The sequence below is a fragment of the Pseudopodoces humilis genome, chromosome 8 (genome assembly GCF_049639895.1).
Source record: "Pseudopodoces humilis isolate 2021_Gansu_Grassland_sample_001 chromosome 8, ASM4963989v1, whole genome shotgun sequence".
NCBI classification, from domain to species: Eukaryota; Metazoa; Chordata; class Aves; order Passeriformes; family Paridae; genus Pseudopodoces; species Pseudopodoces humilis.
In genome coordinates, this window is record NC_142207.1 from 11747091 (window position 1) to 11767439 (window position 20349).

At 42.4% G+C, this 20349-nt stretch overlaps 1 protein-coding gene across 2 annotated transcripts in view; it reads right to left on the reverse strand.

The window, feature by feature from the left end:
- GLI2 (GLI family zinc finger 2) overlaps positions 1 to 20042 on the reverse strand; it is a 204798-nt gene extending 184756 nt beyond the window's left edge. Inside the window, exons 1-2 of one of the 2 annotated variants that reach the window (XM_088059036.1) lie at positions 19961 to 20042; positions 8384 to 8526 (exon numbers count right to left, since the gene is read on the reverse strand). The gene's annotated coding sequence lies outside the window, so the exon portion shown is untranslated. Of the gene's footprint in view, positions 1 to 4138; positions 4225 to 8383; positions 8527 to 19960 lie in introns of those variants that run through there. The other variant, XM_005519663.3, reaches the window with a different exon arrangement.
- Positions 20043 to 20349: the final 307 nt, after the last annotated feature.

Here is a 20349-nt window from a genome sequence, read left to right on the forward strand (position 1 = left end):
CAGCCAATCACAAATAACTGTGAAACAATGAGTAAAGATTCACCAGTGACTAATGTATTTGGGCAGCCATGCCCATAACACTATCAGAAACGTTTCCACTTATTACAATAGGAGCCCAAGGGAGCCTATTTTCAATTTTTTTCTAATTTGGGTGTCCACTTCCAGGCACTGAGGCCTCTTTTTGCTGTGGTACTGAATATTCACAAATCCCAAATAATTTCTACAGCCCTGACCTTCTGAATTAAAGAACAATTTTCCTGTTCCCTTTGTGTAACATATTTCAGCTTTAGTATATTTGGGTTCACTTTGTTTATAAGAAGTTAAAGGGTATGGGCTGTGGTTTTACAGTAGCCAAGAGTGAATGAACAGAAGTTCTGTGGCCTCTTCTGGACAACACACATCTAACATGTATTCACTCCCAACTGGAACCGGTCTATAGAAAATTTGACCCGATTACCCACTATTTCCATTCCAGTCACTTGTTCACAAGGGAAACCTGCAATTTTGCCTCCTGAACAATCAAGATTGCCATTCTTATGCAATTCTCATTCCTTTTACACCAAACAACGGTTAGTTTCTAGAAGATGCAAATATATGTGATCTGCTGTATACACAGGTCAAGAACTGTGCATATTCCATGCATACACACAAATGTGTGTACATATATGTAGATATGCACAGGCATACATGTATTATTTGCCTTTAGAACACCACGCCTTCTTGCTGTCATTCATACGAGGATTCATTCCTTGCTGTTATTTTATTTAGTGTTGTATTAATTCCCAAATACCTACTGTTGTTTTGGTTTTCTTTAAAGGGATCCTGGCAACAGAGCTGATGTAAACCCTAAATACCACTTAATGCTTTGTGGCAAGTTGTCCAAATGTGCAACTGTTTAAAATATTTACCCAGGTACATAAGGGGGTTGTGCAGCTCTCGAACAATGCCCTGGAATCTTTCCCATCAGTAAGAAAGCAGACAAAAAGCGGACACTGTTTAACCTCAATGCCTTAGCAGCAAGTGAGAAGTGCAAATATTGCATTTCTATAAAGCCCTAGAAGCTTCATAGAAATGGAGTGGCAACTAATTAGTTTGATGCTATAGTCACATCTAATGTTCTTAAGTAGCTTCTTTGAAAAAACTCGATGTCTTGAAATCCTTGGCCAGATTATTAAGTGGAGGCTTTGTGATGGGGCAATAGATAGGTGTTTGCTCCACAAATACATAAAGATTTTGGTAACTGCTTACTGAATCCACTGCCTTCACTAATCTGCACTGGAAACTTCACTATGAACAGAGCACTTCTCAGAGTACAAAAGCATGAAGTATCTGTGTACCTTTCAGACTACAGGGCAAACAATTGGCTTACAGTAGGCCACCAAAAACAGGGGCAGGCATTTAACCAAGTGTCTTCCGTACTTGCAAACTGAGAATGAGAATAATGCAACTGCTATTCGTTCATATGCTCTCCTCTATCCTTAAATTAAAAAAAAAAAAGATGGGTCCAAAGGACTGAGAAATTCAAACGTTCTGGTTAGAGGTATTGAGATCATGAAGAACATATTTTCAAGTCAGACAAAACTGTAACGATCACATAACCCTTTCTGTACACAGCTGATCACACAGCCCCAGAGCCTGTACAGCATCTATACAACCGTGCCACGGGAAGTTGTGGTATAAACTTGTAAGATCATTAGAATCACAGAAAACATAATCAAAAATGCTTCTTTGACACAGAAGTTCAAACTGGTTTTCAAAACAATGACAAAAATACAGCTCATTATATATATGCAGCCAGAAGGCTGTCTTTTCTAAATGTGACTTCAGTGTGACATTTGGGAATGCAAGCTGCTATACACTGGATGTCTGAGGTCAAGTTCTGTTCTCTTTTATCCAAGTATAACCTGGAGCAGCTTCAATGAAATTATGCTAGATTTATATTGACATATGCATCTAGTTCAAATTCTTCTATGGCTCTAATTTTTCTCTAATTGAATGACCTAACACAAATAGTATTTGTTCATCTGTATACATCCCCTTTGACACACTGGAGGAAAAAAAAGAGAAAGACATTGAAAGGAAGTTGGAAACAGTCCTCGAGATCTGTTTTTCTTTGAAGAACAGCAGTTGCATTTCTGGGCACTTCAAAGTCACATACTTTAACAACATTCGAGATTAAGTGAATCTTACCTCAACTTGCTTTATAAAGACCAACTCTTTCACGAACACATACCAGAGGTTGGATATACACACACCTATAGATTAACAAGTTCATCCTCAGTGAATCAGGCCTATCTACAGATAGGCCACGCTTTCAATCAAATGACAAATTTTCAAGAGTTGTTTACAATGGAAAAGCCATAATGAATTTCATTAGCTTCTTAAAAGTTGTCAGTTTGCAACAACATTCAATACAACATTTTTATTGCAATTCAAAGTTTGACAGGTGTCAACATTTCCTGACATTACAGCCAAAATACATATTACCATATCCACCCATCAGAAAAGTTGAACCAAACCAATTTACCAATTGTAGTTGCTGTATGCAGCAATTATCACACAATTCAAACATACCAGCAGCATAAACAATTTTTTAATTATTTAGCAAGATTCCCTTTTCCAGGTGAATGTAGTTTCTCTTCTATTGAAGTTAATTTTATTAGATTTAGAACTGAAAAAAACCAAACCAAAACCAAGCCAAACCCAAAAAGACCCCCAAAGTTTTTCTTAAAGCAAGGTAGCTAGAACAAACAGATAAAATCAGCAAGTTTTATAACAAATCAGTCTATTCCCCTTGTGTGTATTTTGAATTTCATGGCTTATTTACTTAACTTCTTTGGCACCAACTTCACAGCACATGCCAATACAGTATTTGTTTAAATGCTGTTTTATGCACATGCTAGTAACGCTTACTTTCAAATTCTTGTACATCCCAAGAGCCTCAATTGAAAAAGAAAAAAAAAAAAAACAAGAAAAAAGAAGAGGATTGGTAGGGGGTAAACAAGGTTTTACAACTAGTGCCTTTATCTGTGGCCGTAAAAATATAAACACTATGCGCCAATAAAATGCTAATTTCTTTACGCACGGAGTTTTCCAGCACCTGGGGCAGTATGAAACGCGAGGACAGCTATAGGCAGACACAAGTTTGGCTGGCCCGGCCGGCGGTGACCCCCCGTGCCTGGCCATTGGGTCACCCGGGCCATGTACCGGGGCCGAGCCGGGTCCCGGCCCCGCGGAGCGGGCACCGCTCTGCGCGCACCGCACCGCGCCCAAGCCGCAACCCCGGCCCGGGAAGTTTTGAAGCCCTGGCTGCAGGTTGGCTAAATGAATAAATAAATAAATAAGCCCGTAAACCTCGGAAAAGCCGGCAGCAGGACCACCGATAAATCACCCTAAGCCCCCGCGCTGCAAAAGTCAGGTTTCCCAGGAAATGATGGCAATCACTTGAGGCAGAAAAGGCATCTAGATGAGCCCATCTCCCTCCCCTCCTCCCTGATTGTTTTAAAGCCACCGAGTCCGGGGGAAAACTCTCAACTCTCTAAGTCCTTAATAGGATTGGAGTCCGGGTCTCTCCAAGCCGCTCCTCATCACACAGGGATCAAGTTGCAGCAGGGAATTTTTTAAATTCCTTAGCAAATATACTCGTCGAAAGATTGCCCCTCCCGGATGGGGGGGGGGGGTGACAAGGAGGCGAGGGGGCAACTTCATTTTTCTTCAGAAAAAAAAAAAAAAGACAAACTCAATGCTGGCTTTGGGGAGCCCCTGCCGTCCTCCGGGACCCAGGGCAAGGCGGTCCCGGCAGCAGCCCGGGGCTGGGACTGTCACCGCAGCCCCCGGGAAAAACAATGGCCATGGAAGCACGGTCCCGGCGGGGTCTGGATGGGGAAAGGGGGGGACACACCGGACACACGCGCGGCTCCATCCTCCCCGCTCACCTGCGAGGTGGGGGGGACACACGACACGGGCCCCCCTCGGGCACCCGCTGCGAGGAGAAACCCCTACCAAATTCGTACCCTCCCTCACACACACCCCCCACCGGCGCAGGGCAGCTCCAACCAAAGCGGTAGAAGAGGAGGGGAAAAAAAAAAAAAAAGAATAAAAAAACACAATGAAAAGACACAATAAGCATCAACTTTACCCAAAAAGCGGAGCAGCAAGTTTTCAGCAGACGAGCGGTTGCCGCGGAGCAGCGCTGCTCCTCCGGACCCCCATCATAAACTTGGGGGAGGGGGGCGTGGGAGGGACTTTCCCTCCGTCCTTCCCTTTTGTGCCTCTCCCCCGCTCCGCTCCTCGCCAAAAGCTGCCGCGGATCCCGGCGGCGGCGCGGCGTTCTCCCGGCTGCAGCCGCGGAGCAGCTCCGCGGAGGCGGGCGGGGAGGGCCGGGGGCGGCGTGCAGAGGTGCGGGGCTCCTGCTGCCCGGGCGGCCGGCGGGACACGGAGCGCACACGTACACCTACTTTATGTATATACACACAGATATACACACACATGCATACGCACGATGGATGAAGTTGAGCAGCCTGCAGGAAGACGCTGGAGCGCTTTCAAGCCCTGACACAAGAGGAAAACTGGCTCTAGGGTCTGTTTTCTCTTCCACCCGCCCTTTAAGAAAAAAAGGGAAATCTAAACCTTCCCACCCTTTCGGCGCGGGAGCAGCGCACCGCTCCGGATCTTCTCTTTCCTCCCCCCAGCCCCTTTCATCCGAGATCGCCCCCTCGCCTCGGCGAACCGCACCATTTCGGGTGCGGGGCGTTCTGTAGGCTCGGGGGGATCCGCTCCGCCAGCCCGGCCCGGGAGCGCCGGGAGCCCCCGCACACCCTGCTCAGCTGGAGCGCATCTGCAGCGAACCCACACAAATCCCCCTTCCTCGGGGAAAGCCGCCCCCCTCCTCCCCAAAGAGCACAAGTTTGGCCTGTGCAGATTCGCTCGCGCAGAGGCGGGGATGGAGCTGGGGGTGGCTCTCCTCCAACTTTGGTGGTTGCTTTTTCCCCACGAGTTCGCGCGACTTTTTCAAGCCCCCGCCCCAGCAGGGCTGGAGGCAGCAGAGCTCCGCGGAACATCCTCGCACACGGGCGGCTTTACCCGCCAGGAACATCTAGGGGGAGAAACTCATTTCTTAAAGACTGCTCCTTAAACGCGATAAGCAACCTCACCGGAGCACGATAATCTAGTTTCGTCCTCCTGTTTTGGGACTGAGGCTACGAGGAGGGGAGAAAAATACTCCAAAAAAGTGCCCCGCTCCCAACCCCAAATATCTTAGCTTTTGCTCCGATCTACATTAAACAGCAGTACCAATGAGAAACGCAGCAGCCTGAACTTGGACTTTGGCCAGGCTGGGCTTGTTATTTGATTTGTTTTGATTTCTTTGGCTATGGAATTTATCAAAAGTTTAAAACACAACCAGATGCTGTTGGGAAGGGTCACTGTGCTGTACCCCAGAGCAAGCTCAAACTCGCCGTATCATCAGGGTATCTGACTCCGGCAGGATTATGGCCAGTACCATGGCAACCGCATGCCACATCAGCCCCCAGCTTCACTTTCAGTCCCTTGGGCAGTGTTAACATTTGCCAGCGGATTTGCCCGACACGCAGCCCAGGTCCGGGCAAGTGGAAAATGAGCACAAACCACTCACAAACCTTCCTCTTCCAGCCTGTGCAAAGCAACCTGGCTGGACTGCTCCATACTACAATTTTAATCTTAAAAACCAGCTGCCGATTTGGGTGCCTTCTGTTGGAAATTTTGCACAAATGCCTTTTTTTCCCCCCTTCTCTTTTGGGTGTCATTAGAAGGCTGGTAGTGACAACTGGCTCACCATGCACTGCCAAATCCCATTTATCCCATTCAGATAGCCTGAGAAGGACTGTGAGGCAGATTAATTTGCCAACCACCAACATTGCAACTTTTTTTTTGGTCAAAATCTCGCAATAATATGCACTCACTGTTCTGTCTGAAGAAATTCCCTCCTCTCTCCATGGTACACGTGCAGTTGGTGATGGCACAGCAGCCCAACCTTACCCCATCCAAGTGGACGATTTTGTGCTGAGAGGAGTTTCATTGCACCTACTACTGATAAGCACCATGCAAGGGAGACCCAAAAGAAGGATCAAAAAAAGTCTTTGATCTCAAAAAAACAAAGCCCACTTTTATTCCCAGGTTACTTTACTTGGGAAAGATGACCTGGGAGCTTGGGAGATAGGTTAGAGTAAAGGGGTTTTGGATGGATCAAAATGACAAGCTGGTAAAATATTAATACTAGATATGTTCTAAATTCTTGCTGCACATTTGTAAACCTGTGTACATCCAGACTGTCGGCCAAGAACATATTTAACATAAAAAGAAGGATTAATTCAGAGTTATGTAAAGAAGGACAGTTTTCCCTCCTAGAATTCTCATATGTCAGTCCTTTAGAAGATGGAGATTTTTAAGCCTGAATGGAAACTCCTCCTTTTTGTCTGAAGGATGATGGCTGGCGATGGCTGGAGTTTTTTGTGAACTTTGAGATGGCTTCTACATTATCTGCCTGCTGTAGCTCATCTATCCTTCCCTCTCCTGCTCTGCTCATTCAACTGCCCTCTCTTAATCTTCCATAGGTGTCCAAGATTAAATAGACGACAGAATGACTGACATTTGGTGCACATAAAAGAACCAAAATATGAACAACGGGTCAAAGTGCAAACCTTCCCTCTGGTCTTCCCTCCTGCTCTCGTACAACTTGATAGGGATGAAACCAAGTAGGGATGTAAAGACATATGACAACGTGCACTTCCTATATCTTGCTGTAGCACGATCACGTGGATATAGCAGATATGTTCCAAAATGTTCAGGACTAAGGAAAGAGGATTTTTTAATCACAATTTTAAAAAACCCTCTCACAATGATGAAAGATTGACATACCACCAGGTCCAGGATTGCTAATCTGGGATCTGTCCCATTTCTGTTAGGTCAGTGGAAAGAATCTGGAAGTCAGACAAGCCTCAAAAGGCACAAAAATGTTAAAATGTTAAATATGTTTGATATAGGTCTGAAAAAGGACTGGAATTCTTTATTAAAGTACATTTTTTAAAAAAATTGTTGAAAAACCAATGGGGAATGCTTCATTCTGTTCTATTCATGTCTACAGAATTTGATTCTATAAATCTTCATAAATCCTTTTGATAAATTAAAAAGCCCATTTGAGTATTCCAAAGTATACTCACAGGTAGAAGCTGTGAACCAGGAAAAAAAATTAAATATGCTTCTCTTTTAGAACGTAGAAAATAATTACATGTGGGATGATCACTAGGAGATAGAAGCCTAAAACCATGTTTCATGCAACTCATATCTTTATGATGTCTGGTTTAAGTCCAAGTGGGAAGTAGTACATGACCAGTTCTGCCCTGATTTAAACAGCTGTACCAGCTTTGGGGTCAATGAAGTTGCACTGAACCTGAATGCACCTCGAATCTATTGAATGTAATTAATCACAATGATATTTAATGAATTAACAATGTCATGTGCAATGCTGGCTCAGAATTTTACTACAAGAATGGGAAAGATTTTTTGGCACAGTAAATTCCTTTCTTTTTCTAAAGTTGCCCTGTTACCTGGGGGAAATCGTAGCTGTGGGTAGACAATGAGACAATACTCATGGGGATGATATGCAGCTCTGATTCCTATCTGCCTCCATGTATGTGTTGTCTCTTGTTTAAAGCTTCAGTGTTAAGTTTCTCAAGGCAGGTGCTATCTTCCTGCATTTTACATTTTGATTAAGCCTTATTTTATTTTTCCTCTCCCCAAAGTATATTGAAATTATAATTTCATTGCTAATTTCCTGAGAGTTCCTGCTTTCGTTTTTTTTGTTTGTTTGTTTTTGTGTTTGGTTTGATTTGGTTTGCTTTGGGGAGGGAGGATTGAGGGGTTTTTTTCTGCATTGGAAGGATCCATTTTTGCCTGGTTTAATTTATGTTGGATCATGAATATTGAACTAATACCATAAACTCTTCTATGTGTGTTCTGTCATTACAAAATTATACTTCTATGCTATATCAGCAAAGAAGGTGGTACTTCTATTTACTGCAAAACTGGCCTGGAAGTCTGCCTGTCATTTCGGAGAGCATGCAAGATCTTACTCAGCTTCAAATTGAAATGCCCTGCTAAAACAAGACCTATTCACATCACTATATACACTTAAATTTCTGCTTGTAAAATGATAGGCAAACCATTTGAATGGCTTTCACAATGGACTAGGGATACACACATGTCTTAGTTTAGGGCAAGCTTCTTCTTCCCCCTCTCTTGCTCTCAAAGCCAGTCTTAAAGGTGCAGAACTTAATATATAACATAAACCAGACGATTGGGGATACCAGTATCATAAAGTCACCCCAGGACAACACACCATCCTTACCTGTCTTAGAGAAGAGCAGAAGCTTCTTCGAAGTGCACAGAGCCCATCATGTCTGTGTGGTTTTCAAGAAGTGCTGCACTTGTGGCTGCTCTTGCCAGACCCAGCTTATTGTCATATGGTGAGAGGTCCCTTCTCACTCAGGTCTGAAAAAGGAAGCACAGTTTGCTCTAGGACTGGCAACTCCAAACTCAAACTACAGAAAGTTTAATAGGGAAAGCTCAGAGATAAATTATGCCTCTCACAGTGTTTCCAGCTGTAGAAAAGAAGCAGTGCATTGTGCTTATGTGGGGAAAGGAAAACAAGTGACCCTGCGGAAGCACTGCATTCTGGCATAGATGTGAAAACAAAATGTGCAGCTTCTGAGGGATGGTATTTTCTCATAATCCTTTCCAATTTCTCATTATTTATTCCTCTTCTCGCTGTCCCTCTAACTGTAGCCCCCTCTGCCAGCCAGGAGAAGGGCTACAGGGCCTTGCCTGCCTGGGGGTTGGAGAGGGGGAGCAGGGCAGCACAGCAGCCTTGCAGAGCTCCTTTGTGCTTCATCTGTCCCCTGCAAAATGCTTGATTTGATGAGGACCCAGATAACAATTCTCTTGCCCGGGGTTGATTGGGTTACTCGAAATCTGTTGTCTCCTTATAGGGAGGAGGGGAAGAGAGCAGGCACAGGAATGCACAGAATAGTAACTGGGATACCTGTAGATGGCATTGTGTGAAGAACTGCAAACAACTGGAATTGGCAATGAACAGAAAGCAAAACTTGGACATTGATATAAAGTCAATGAGATTTTTTGGAAGCTATATTTATATTTCATGAGGGAAAACTAAGACTTTTTATTCTACTCTAGGAAGAGAAAAAATTGTTAGGTTTTGCAGAAAAATAGAAATCCTTGTCAGTACAAAATGTATAACCTGGTGCTGTACACATTATACCATATTGCATATACACAGTGTATACATACTGATGAATGATTTGCCCTGATGTTGGACTGCTGAAACATTATCTACTGTGGCCAGTGTCTGTAATAAAAGTTTGTGCTTTCCTCCAGCCAAAACTTTATCCATTTAAACTTCATAGTTGTATAACCATTAATTAGGATCTCTAATGCTTATCTAATCCAAGGCCAGATAAGGAATCCCTGATACAGCTGGAAAGGAAATCCCGATTTGTAGACCCAAAGTCAGGCTACTAGATAATGCTGTCTTACAAAGAAATCCTTTGTCAGAGTTCAGTCTGCTTTATTCTGCCCTGACTTTAAGGGTATATAAAGCATTCAAAATTATCTAATCTTATTTATTTTTGTAAATCACTTTTTCTAAGTCTGTTGGAGGAATTACAGATCCTCCATGCTGGATCCTATTTCAGCAAAAGTATGAACTCTTGTGCTAGTCCTAGTTTTAGGAGGCTGTAAAGGAATAAAAGGATTAGAAATAAGAATATGACCACATCACTGACATCTCATAGTTCTTGTCTACTAAGGGCTCCTTTCTCCAGGTAACACCTCCAGGGGTTGCAGAACAACAGCCATACTTTTATAAGTACTAAGAGTTCTGGAAAGGGCTCCAATTTTTCAGTGCTCAGGTTTTCAGGGGTAGCCTGCCTTCTTCAGAAATGAGTTGTCTGTGAGTTATCTCAAGACAAGCATCCAAAATACCCATCCTTTACTGTAAATCTTGACTAACATCTTATGGTGATGAGCAAAGAATGTGGGCACAGATATATGAAACTGCTGGCTGAACAGCAGGAGGTGTCTGAAAACTCTATCAAGCCAATGTGAATTTCCATTACATTTGTTGAATAATTGAGTGGCACAAACATCTGGAATAAGAAATGCCCCAAATCCCTAATTGATAGCCCCCTTATGTACTGCCCACAGAGGTCCAGCCCAGTTTTAGTGAAGAGACAAGGAACATTTGCAATCATACTTAATATATTTCAAATTGGTTATATTGTTTATAGATTGCATATGTCAAAACTGGTGAATTCTCTGGTGTGCTTTAGGATTTATGTATTCTAGTTCTTTGAAAGGTTTGTTCTTATTTGTTGCTACCTGCAAAAATATATATCTTGGCCCCAATTCACAGTGGAACAATGTTAGGTCATTATTCCTTGAATTGTTAGGCTGTAAAGAAGCAATTTCTCACTAACCTGTGACACAGGAAATTGTGATTCTGATGTCAGGTCATTGCTGGAGTTCCTTTTACAACAATCTGTTTTTCTGTCAGTAAATGACATTTATGTATTATTTCTAGAAAGTGTATGCTTCAGTATTTTTGTATGTATACATTCAATATTTCTCTTCTGCCTCTTATTCTGCATAGCTGGGAGTTTTAATATATGATTCAACTGATAAATAAATATATTTTGATTGATAGTGCAAATACCTGGCAGCTGAAACTAGTGCTATCTCAAAGTGCTTCTCAGAATAGTTGAGTTTCCTGCTTTTGTTTTCACTGCGATTTCTTTCATGAAGCATTGCAATGAATGATTAATGCTTGGATGCCCCTTTTCTCTGGATTCACTGCTGAACTTAATGTGTTACTTTGTGCTCTGCATGGAGGGAACACAACCCAAACTGCCACCATGGCAAGATTCTATACCCCATTTAATTGGGCTTGGTGTTAGGAACCACAGTCGCTCATGAGCTTCAGAGCTTTCTGTGATGAGAATAAATATTTTTTTACCAATGTACTGCAGCCTAATGCAGTTGTTTTCTTCTATTCATTTGAAATGGAGTAACACGTAAAACATTGGACAGCTGACAGTGTGCATATGTTTTACCAATAAATATGCATATTGACTACACAAGAAGTGGTTTACTGGCAGAATACATTTTACATATACTTAGGGGACTGATGCTATAAAGCTACACATCCACAGAGACAAAAGTTATGTGCATTGAAACGCACGCAGCATCAAACCTTTCCACAGAATTAAAGCACCTCTCTCTCTGTTATTGGTTTTTAGGATAGTATGCACAGAAAGGGAGTTCTATAATACTAATATGATTTCTTTCTTCCAGAAACATCCCAAACATTTTCAAAAAAGCCTAGATCCCACTGGCTTTAAACACAGGAGGTGATCTGTGCATGTCTCATGCACATCTCTAAGCAGATGGAATAAAGTCCTCAGTGGAATGTAATATATACATTAGGTCACATAACCATACACAGGATAAACATGCAACTTCTGCACTACAATGTTAATGTCTTTCTCTTAAATGCAGTAGCTATTTAATTACCCAAGATAATTTAGATCTGTTAATATATTTACAGAACAATGGCATCAGCAGAAGTTGACTAGCAAGGACCATATAAACTTTCAGCAAAGTCTGAAATTAATTTCTAACACCTCCTAACCACCCATCCATTTCAATCCATTGTTTCTGGTGCATGGATTCAAATAAAGTTTCCCAAAACAGAATGAAAATTACAATATTTATACTAATAAACAAGTCAAGGTGAAATAAATTCCATCCCTAAAGACTACCAAAATTTGGAGTGAACAAATCCTAGAAAATATACAAGTAAAAATTCTACACACAAGAAGAGAGAGTATGCTACTAATGTGTAGTTTATTAATCTTTGATTTCCTCAGGATCAGCAATCAAATAATTATTTGGTATAAAACACGGAGGAAAAAAACCCCATTGTATTATGTTGATATAAAAATGCGGGGTAAATCTGGTTCTTTGATAATATGTCCTCTTAATAGGACAATTAATCTTCTAGTATCACTGCAAATTTCTCAGTTCCAGCTGGCAGAGCTGATATGATATAACCCAAATGCTAAATAACATGGTGAGAATGACTCAGCCAGGCAGTCCCAAGGAGAGCGGAGCTTCCCCCAGCCAGGATCTTATGGCGTGAACGCATTCATACTGACCAGGCCGATTCTAATCAGTGCAAAGAACAACAACCCTCTGTTCAAAGATCATCTAAAGAAGTTGACAAACACTGAATACAGCCCAGTGGTCCCAATTTATGAATCTATTCCAAATATCAGAAAGAATACTTTCTAAAGAAGGACTTTTCTAAAAGTCCTTCTGTCATTTGGTTGCAACACCCCTAAGCAACAGTAGGATCCCCCAGAACTGGGATGGTAACTCATGAGATCCTGATACAGCCCAACAGTTTGTTACATCCTGAGTCTTCTCTCAACACACTCTCCCCAAGCTGTCTGAAAACCGCAGTGTTCTGAAGTGAACACGCTTAAGCCAGTTAACATTTTCTTACACCCCTAAATTACATTTTGCCATTCTGACCACAGAAGAATAAATTGTGATAAAAGTAATCAGGTACACCCCGAGGGATTGTCATTGCCCAGCCTTTTCCTTAACTTTCACAGAACATCACAGCTGATGTCTGAAGTGTGTGACGCTTTGGAAGACCATGACAAAAAGAGGGTGAATCTACAAAGTATTACAGCAGAGCACTTTCCACCAGCCTGGGTTAGGTCCTTCACTTTCCCAGGGGTGTTGGGCACAGCCCACCTCAGCTCCTTTCCAAATGCTCTCTAGCCAATGTCCTTTTTCTCCAACTTTTCTAAGAGTTAAATGCCCAGGACAAAATTATTGAATCAGGTTCTGGATGTGTCCAGAGAAAAATGCAAAGCAAATACAGAAGAAGGCTGGAGCTGATGTAACCTGAGACAGTGCACAGCCTGTAGTCTGAAGGTGGAAAGCTCCAACTGTATTGTAGGAGAATAATTCAATGAAGGAATGACGCAAGCAGAACCATGAGAAAGCCCACAATAACCAAACCCAGCAGTTCAGAAGACCACAGTGAGCCCTGGGCCTTGCATGAATACAGTCCCTGAGGAAAGGGGCCATCCTAGAAACAACAGCTTTCCTGGGAGCAAAGAGCTCCAGCCAAAAGTGTGGTTCAGGGATTGCACAATTTGCAACTGAGCTGCTGAGCTGCAGCCTCCATCCCCCCACCACCACCTTTGAAATGAGCTCTTGTGCACTGCAAAAATCAGCTTCCACAAAGCAACTGGAGATAATGAGCAGAAAGTACAGCAGACTCTGAGCACTGATGTTTAATTTTCTCAGCAGTCATCACTGGAATCACTGAATAGCAGGACAGGGCTCACACACTTCTAGTGCAATGCCAATAACACAGTCACAGAAACTGAAGTCAAAGAGCAGCTTTAAAACGCTCCAGTCAACACTGGTAACAGCTCAGCAAGGGGAGCTCAGCCTCATGAAGTGCTGCCAGCAAAGGGGAAGGGTTTAGTGACATTCCAGAGATTTGCACGGTGCTGTGGGGACTTTTACTGTAGAACATCTGGAAAAAGGGCTGGAAATGAGCTGCATATCTTTTTTTTAAAATCCATTTTCATTAGATATGAATTAGCTATCACTTTTTTTTGACTACTTCAGTCTCCTGAAAGGGTATGCCAATTCTTCTTCCTACAAAATGGTTTGTAAGGTATTTTGGAAACAAATGGTCAGAGACCCCACCTTGTACTTTATCTGAAGGAAGTCCAAGCAAACATCGCCTTCTCACGTCATGCTGGGCATCATCTCAATGCTGACCTAGCAGGAGGATTGCCATCAGCTGAGTCACCAAGACCGCTTCCTGCAGCTCTTCTGTGGTCCTTGAGGTATCCAACTCCAGAGCAGCACTGACCTTGTCTGACCTCAGAGGGTTTTGGGAGCCCAGCACAAAGAAATTTCCATGTGAGCCACTCTCTGAGGGGCTCCTTTATTCATGCTAAGCTACATTGTCCCACTGCAATGGGTAAAAGGTCATGAAGAGAAGGAAGCACAGTAGGTATCTTCCTGTATGGAAATCACATTTGTGAAGATGATTTTACAGCACCCAGCACAGACACACTTAAGCAGTAGCTCAATTGTGGTGCAGTGCATGGGGAGAGTGCAAAACCCATGACAGGCAGACCTAATGGAGTGAGCTGTGGGGATGCATTCACATAAGCAACAAGAAAATCCTCTGAAGCTTTCCATCCTGTGTTCTCTCACATCTCTCTCATCTGCTCCAGAACAGAAGACTATTTTAGGCACAGTTTATGGAGGTTTAAAAAATGTTATTGGGACTATATTTTGTATCCCTTTGCCAGTAAAGCCAGATGACTGCACCATGAGCTAGATCTCCAGATGGTTTAAATCATGGGTCTTGCTCTAATTTGCTCCAGCAAAGGATCTGGCCCCATGAGTCTAACTACACGAGGTAGATGAAGCTATAAAGAATGTGCCAAATGAGCTAAAATAGCTTTTCTAAAAATAAATACCATAACAGGACTTCCAGTGCTACACATAGGCATTAGGTCTGTCAAAATAGAGTTGCCAGTCCCAGGCATTCAAAAATCATGAGTTGGACATAAGGCTGGCTTTAAAAAGCCCACAAGATTAAAAAGAAACAAGCAAACAGTAATCTCTATGTACCTCTTTTGGTTTGCATTCTTGGTGTTTTTGAGTTTTCAGGACAAACCTTAAAGCTTTCTCTGTTGGTTTTTGGGGTTTTTTTTTCCCTTTCCTCTTTTTTCCCCCCCTTGAAAGCATCAGGGCTAGAAACTTGCTGCTAAGAAAAGAATGTTAAAAAAAGAGAGAGAGAGAAAGATTCTCATGTAATTGCCTGACTTCAGAAACTAAGCTTTTAAGAAGAATATCATGAGACTCATGATAAAATCATGAGAGTTGGCAACACTATTAGTGAGCTGGAAATGATATAAAGCTCCCACTTCTGCAGTCTATGAAGTATTGGACTTTTAGTCACAAGCTTTTTATGCACAGAAAACCTGTCACTGCCGTATAACTGGGCTTTTCATTGCCACAGTCTTCAGATTTCCATTAGATCAATTCAGATAGTTTCTAGGGACCTTCTGTTTGTATGCAGTCAAAAAATACTTGGCAACAAAAGACTTGCAGCAAATTGCAGATGGACACAAATGGGAATGGGCTTGAAGCAGGCTGGGAGCCTGAATGAAGGGCTACATCTGGGGGAAATGAAGTATTTCTACACGGCTGTATTTGCTGGACTTGTACAGCCCTCTGAAGAGCCAAACCCTCCCCCAGAGATGGATCTGAAAACCCACTTTTTACACTGAAAACTAGTAGGATCCAGGAGCAGGAAAAGAAAAAACAATCCCAGGGAATTGCTTTGGCAACTTGAGTTCTCCAAAATGCGTGGAAGAGATTACCATTTAACAAGGGCAAAGAAACTCCCTGCAACAAGGGGCACAAGGAGTGTCCTGATGTTTGTGTCCAGTGCTAATCCACCACAACAGGAATAATTCAAATTAGATGTGTGCAGAATTGAGATCACCACCTTCCAGGACATAGCAATTTTGGGGCATCATTCCCCCTCTCAAAAAGAGATTGTGTGACCTTTATGTGTCTGATGCTACCACACTACAAGAGGTCAGTTCAGCTGTAACAGGCTCCAGTCAACTCTGTGAGGTGCCAAGGTCCTTAGCTAGGTCACAGGAAAGTGGAAGATTGCTCCATGCCCTTGAAAACCTGGTAGGAAGCATTGATCCTCTCAAATGAAAGTTTGAAGGACTTGCACTAGAGTTAGGAAAACAGATACAGATAGGTGCGAGTACATCACACCTCTCTGGGACTATTAAAAGGCCCCCACTGCTGAAGCAACAGCACATGGCAAAGTTAACACATCCAGAAATGTAATTTGTTATTTGCCTTTGTATGCAAAGCTCACACATGTTCTTTCAGAAGTGAAATTTCAGGTGCCAGTGCCTGCTTTGTGGCTAATGGACCTTAAATCCCCACCACTGATGGAGAAATCTGTGCTGCAGTTTTAGCTGGACAGACTTTGACCTAAAACAGCTCATCTACTTCCTCAGCACAGACTGTAGAGCCAGGAGAGCACTTGTCATGGGTATAGGAGAAGTCACCAGGACCAACTGTCATCGATGTTGCACCAAAGTAAAGCAGGAAAAAATCCATTAAACTCATTGAATGACACTAGCACAAGCTCCAGTAGAATTTCTTAAGGTTATAAATAACAAGTTCCAGGGGAGAAAATCTGCACCTAGAAGAAGTGTCCTGTGAGTCAAGGTTATCTTTCCATTTCCATAAATTGTCTGTAACAATTTATGGGTTTGAGTGAAACAAGAAAAATCTGGTAGTTATAGAAGAGTTTGCTTTGAATTTTGAAGCCAGAACTGAAGCTTGGAGAACCTCATGCAAGCACAGGAGCATCATGACTGCAGATTTTATTGCTGTAACTTTTTGAAGTCCTAGACCTGCCTAAAAGAAAGAAGCTCATCACTTGCAAGGGAAAAGAGCATTGAAAAACTGGAATGTGGAACCAGGAGAGCTACCAGCTCTTAGAAAGTGTGTTCAATTCTTTTAGCATTCAGAGAGAAAAAAAATTTGTTTTGTGTCATAGTGCTGGGCTTTTTGAGATGCCCTGTGTCCAGAAATCCCAAAGAGCCACAACACATGTTCTAGATCTGTAGGAGAGTGGTTTGGCCAACACACTCTTTCCTGCAGAGCCCTGGAGGAGCTGTGTAGGTCCTGTGGAGATGATGCAAAGTGTATCTGATGTATGCCCATCATTTCTCAGGAACCATGAGTCCTGCTGTGTAGGCACTGTAATGTCAGACTGAGTTCAGGTGAGATCCATCAATAAGTAAACGAACTTGCTGAATTCTAAACAAATTGGTGAAGAGCACATCATATCTATTCTGGTTCCAATGTATTTGTACATGAAACAGTTCAACTACAAAGCTGGCAAGTAGACGATGCTCAATTAATGGACCAGAACGAGGATTTCAACTATGACAATCTGCCACCTAGTGGTAAAGTGAAATTCACACCTTAACCAGGCACTGAGATGGCTAAAAAAACCACCTTTGTGAAGCCTGGCAAGAGTGGAACGACCTATCTTAGAAAAGTGGGAGTTGCACAGACAAATCTCTCCACGGATAAGCAACTCTCGGTTGGCATTTTAACCTCCCAAGGACATGAATCTGTCCATAAACGTATAACATGAATAAATAATGTGCTTGTTCCATATATGATGCTCACGACATTACTTTTGTGCGTGTGTGCTCTTGTATATTTACATCAGAACCAGACAGAACTTGGTTAAAAGTCACCATGTAGCATCTCATCGATGTGATAACTAAGAACAGCCCAAGTCACCTTCTAGCTACCAAGCAACAAAACTTCACACAGCTAAGGTAGACTGCTCATGGATTCAGAGCAGTTCTAGGATGTGTATACAGAGCCAAATTTCCCCATAGGATCCTGTATCATTCTGGTGATTAGTGTCATGGAGATCATACCATCATTCTGAAGCACAGGAAATCTGATTCTCAGGATACCCCTGAAGATAGCAATTTTTTTTTGTGTGGGAAACACTACTGGAGCTGTAGGATAACAGTGTTTTTGGAGGGAGCTGCTTAAGACAGACAATCTGTAAGGGTCAGCACTTCTCAAGAAGTGAACAACTTTTTGTTTATGGTAAATGTATTTGTGGAAGTTTAATGGTAACGCTGTCTGTTTGCATCACGTGCATTTCTGGCATCTTTGGAATGAACTTTCAGTTGCTGCTGGCTGGCTTTTGCCTGACCGTGGAAAACAAAGAGGTACCACCAAATCACTCCTCAGTTCTCTTACATGTCACCATCCAGGTAATTCCCTCCACTGTGGCCAGAGTATGCAGTGGGAGCCCACATTTCATTGTTCAACTTCAAATCTAGTCAGATCTGATCAGTTTGTTTGCTACTATTGGTTTTATACAGATGTGCAATTCCATACCATGGGAAGATGTTTATTTATTAACTGACTCTTGTTTGTTTGTTTTTCTGCAGGACACAAAAACTGTTTTTAATCTGAAGTTTCAGCGTTATTAGTTTACACAAAAACGAAATTGTGCTAAGTCCAACTCTGCCATCTTGTGGTAGATATTAAACGGTACTGTTTAACCTTTACATAATTCCTGGTGACAACTCTGTATACTGGATATGAAATACATTTGCTGAAGACCTATTCCATACCAGCCTTTTGAAGGGGGCCTACAAGAAAACTGGAGATAGACTTTTTACAAGGTTATGGAGTGATTGGACAAGGGGAAATGGCATTAAACTGAAACAGGGCAGGTTTAAATTAGATACAAGGAAGAAATTATTCACTCTGAGTGCCATGAGACATTGGCACAAGTTGCCCAGAGAAGTTGTGGATACCCCATCTGTGGATGTGTTCAAAGCCAGACTGGATGGGGCACTAAGCAAAGTGGTCTCAGAAAGTGTCCCTGTCCAAGGCATGGGGCTTGAAACTAGATGATCTTTGAGGTTCTTTCCATCCCAAAACATTCCATGATTTCAACATTGTAAAGTATTTATAGTAAATATTCTCTTCATTGCAAGAAAAACTTCTATCCTTCAATGAGATAGGTTAAAAAGTGAATTACCTTGGAAGCTGTTTGCTTTACATTCTGTCTTGAATAATGAAAGGCTGACATTTGTTTCACATTTGTGAGGAGCTGGCTTGTAGTCAGGTTTACTTCCCAGTTCTCATGCAATGGTTCCATGCTACAGTGTTTGGTTTATAAACAGGGGACTATTTAAACTCAGGCAATTACTTTTCCTCCTCACTGAGGTCTAGGCAGGAGCCAAGTTTTGAACAAAGCAGTTCAGTCAATTATATGCAAAAATTATTATAAAGCAAAGAACCATTTAAACCTTTTTGGAAAACTGATATTTGCACAGTGCCAAGACTCAACTCAAAGTAGTTTCCTTTCTGAAACCAGTGACCTAGCCTGTCTCCCACACTGGGAACAGACACTTCAGAGGAAGGAGTAAGAAATCCTACTTTCAAAGAGTGACTCATCTTGGTCTTTTCCTCCTTCCCTGTACAGCTAGCAGCTGGCAAGCCAAGGAAAACAAACACCTTGTTCTCACTGTGACGTTGCAGTCACACCTAGTGTAGCAACATGAACTTCCCTTCACCCTGTCTCACCATTCAGGTCTGGAGTGACCCCCTCTTGAAATGAAATCTTGGCTTACTCAGTATCTGAAAAAGCCTCAGCTTGGTCTCACCCACACTTTATAAAGGACTGAAGTGCTCATAGTCTGTGTTTCAAAGGAAAACCACTGCAGACTGGCAGAGAGCTCAGCTCCAGACATAGAGCAGAACATTGCCATGTTGAGCTCAGGGGAGTTTCCAGTCACCAGGTCCACAGTATTCAGGGTGGTTCAAGAGACACCACTTGTTAACCTTTACCACTAATGCATTTGTCCCATCTAATTTTGTTCTGCTGACACCTTTAATACTGGTATGCACATCCTTTTTGATGTAGCAAGGCACTGGATTTGGAGCTCTGGTTTGAAGCCATTTCAAATTGTATCAATATTTTGAATATGCAAACATAGATTGAAAATTCTGGGGTGACCCTTCCCATTCCTTTCTTTCCCTTTCCCTTCTTCTACTAAAATAATTCATGCATATAGAACTGCAAACTCATGAATAAACCTGCAGAAAATAAAAGGTGTCACAAAGGCCTTGCAAATTAGTGCCTTATATCCAGCCAAGCTCATCTCCTGCTTCCCAGTCACATCAAATTGTGATCTTTGTCCTCCCAGTTTCATACCTGCTGCAGCAACGTGTCTCCTGCGGCACCTTGGAGGAGGCCAAGCTTGGCAGCTGAGGAAGCCAGATGTCAGGGTCTACAAAGAAAGTTTTCAGTAGTGGCAGCTGCTTGTCAGATCACATTCCCCCAAAGGCTTATGTTTGGCTCTGACGGTGTATCTGTTGGTGGCCATGGCTGGTCTTCCTAAAAGTCATGTGTGGGATCAGCTCCCAGTGGGAAACTCAAGTTTCTTCTCCTGAAAGGCAGTCTCCACTGATTTGCAGCTCTGAGAAAATGTTTGTTCTTTTTTCTCACGTTCTGAGAAAGAGTTTATGCTCAGTTTGTATAAAACAGAATTATTAAAAAAGGTAATTTTCCATAACTTCTAAAGAAGAACCCCTTTTATTTGT